Raw genomic sequence first — 2,500 nt, forward strand, 5'->3', positions numbered from 1 at the left:
TGTGTGTGTGTGTGTGTGTGTGTGTGTGTGTGTGTGTGTGTGTGTGTGTGTGTGTGTGTGTTAGCCTGGTAAACCACCCCGGACGCAGAATTCACATTTCATTTGATGCTGAAATCAAATGAAATGTGAATTCCGCGGTTTGTGTGTGTGTGCCTATTTCTCCCATTGTGTCTGCTTAGCTGGGAATATGTTTAGGGGCTTGGATAGATCTCTTTTTTTGGGGGGGGGCTTTTTTTATGCCTTTATTGATAGGATAAGATTGTATGGATGCCAATGTCATTCTGCTTGTCTGATTCTTTATCGATTTCCCTGATCACGTTTTTGTGTGGAAAAATAGTAGGCCTACACAGGTCTTCAACTGTTTTATTATTTCTGAGTCTGAACATAGTGTAGAAACAGTCGAAAAAAGGCCTGCATGTCTGTCTAATAACATCTGAACATGTTAAAATAAATGACAATGCTCCTCATCTTTCAGCAGCATAGACACATGACTTCATCGTTTTGCAATGAGCTGCTATCAGAAAAACATCCTGGCATTGATCAAAGGAATTGACAAGCTCGGAGGCATACAACGTCGATTCTCAGAGTTACTGTAATGATTCCGGTTCTTGATTCCCATCCCCAGGCTTAGATTCTGATCTGAGTTTAATCGAATTAGTCACCGGTGCAAAGTAGTGAGTAAGGGCAAGGAATGACAAACGCAGACATGTGAAAGCAGTGAAAGAGAGGGGTGAAATTAGGACGAAAGTAAGTGAATGTAGAGAAAGACAGAGAGAGAGATGTCCTCCATATCCCATTGCTATACTGCCTACAGTACACCGATGCACATATATTTGCAAAGCCAAAATACTTGGTTTTAGAATATTTACTATAGGCTTACTTTGCAATAAATGATTTATACCATGGTAATAAATTACTGACTTTGATTAGCAACAAAATGGTACGAACAGTCATTCCTCACTGGCATTGACACACTGATGCATGCATTGCACACGCTCGCGCGCGCACCCGCAAGCACACGCACGCACGCACGCACACGCACACACACACACACACACACACACACACACACACACACACACACACACACACACACACACACACACACACACACACACACACACACACAGCAGTATATTATAGATTATGATTAACCGCCTTCACATGAATCACTGTGGGCTTAGGAGAGCAGGTCAATCTGCCAACAAATACTGAGTGTTCATTTAACTCAATGTGTGTGCAAATGTAACCAAATGAACCCTGTGAGGGTACATTTGTACACAGTTACAAATGGATAAATGAACACTGAGGATTTTATTGTGTATAACACCGCACTGTGCTGTATTGGCTTATTGAACTGCCTATTGATCAAGGCTTTCTGTTGAATTGCCGTGAAAAGGGCAGAAAATGAATTGGTTGATCCCTAGCCTGCATATATAGGGCCAAAGGAGGTATTTTCTGCATCGCTGAGGATGCTTACAGCTGAACCCAGAGACACACAAAGCATGCTGTGTGACCCTCCACAAATGTGGTTTCTTGAGGTTAAAGAAAGTATCTGTCTTGTCTTGTCTTGTCATGATGTAGTGTTCGTTTCATTATTGTCCTGGGCTTAATGCCACACATAATACAAAGTATGTGTCTGTCTATTTGCTCCTTATCTCACAGTAGCTGAACTTGAACGTTTATCACACTCTGGGCAAGGGTACATGCACATGCACCACAAGCTTGGCACGGCTGGTACGATGCTGCATGTGGGAGGTTTTGTTGCCTCCAAGTGGCCATTGTTGCAAATGTAAGCTGAATTAGGATAAGCCTCATTGTGCACAATTGTTATCGCTCCCCAACACAATGAGGCTTTATAGAGATACAGGACATAAAATATATTTACATCCGGTGCACATACAGTACACATGGTAGAGTTAAGGATAACAGTTGATTATAAGCTGGCAGAATTTGGCAGGCTGGTGTGTGGGGCTCATGTACTTCGTCCAGACTGGGAGAGGTCAGGCCAGGCTGCACTGTGTCCTGCAAGAGGGGAAACATAAATGTCCCCCTTCCAACATTATTGGCTGTAATCCCAGAATATGCACTCTGTCGTCCATTTGGAGACACAAACGTCAGCAACTTTTAACTGTAGACATACTGTGTGTGTGTATAAGCTGTTGTATGTGTGTGCTGGCTTACTGTTCTGTCTGTGTGGGTTCAGAATACTGAGCAGGCAGATAGGGTGTCCAATCTAGCTGATACGTGCGTGAGGAGGTGAGCATGTAAGTACATCCCTCTCTCCTCCAGAAAAAACAAGAGAGAGAGGGAGGGGGAGAGAGGGAGAGAGAGGGAGGGGGAGAGAGGGAGAGAGAGAGAGGGGTGTGGGAGACCTATTGGGGGAGTTGCCACCTATTCCTCTCCTATGTCTCTCGTCTTAGTGCCAGCCACACTGAGCTGCGTAGTTTTCGGGGAGCGCGTATCGCTTTAAAATCAACAACACAGAGAGGCAGAGCAT

At 44.2% G+C, this 2,500-nt stretch overlaps 1 protein-coding gene across 3 annotated transcripts in view; it reads left to right on the plus strand.

The window, feature by feature from the left end:
* frmd4a (FERM domain containing 4A) overlaps positions 1 to 2,500 on the plus strand; it is a gene marked incomplete at its 5' end in the record, with an annotated part of 115,500 nt that overhangs the window by 25,079 nt on the left and 87,921 nt on the right. The gene's annotated exons all lie outside the window — the stretch shown is intronic.

This window comes from Gymnoscopelus braueri (assembly GCF_963280865.1).
Source record: "Gymnoscopelus braueri genome assembly, chromosome: 9".
Classification (NCBI taxonomy): Eukaryota; Metazoa; Chordata; class Actinopteri; order Myctophiformes; family Myctophidae; genus Gymnoscopelus; species Gymnoscopelus braueri.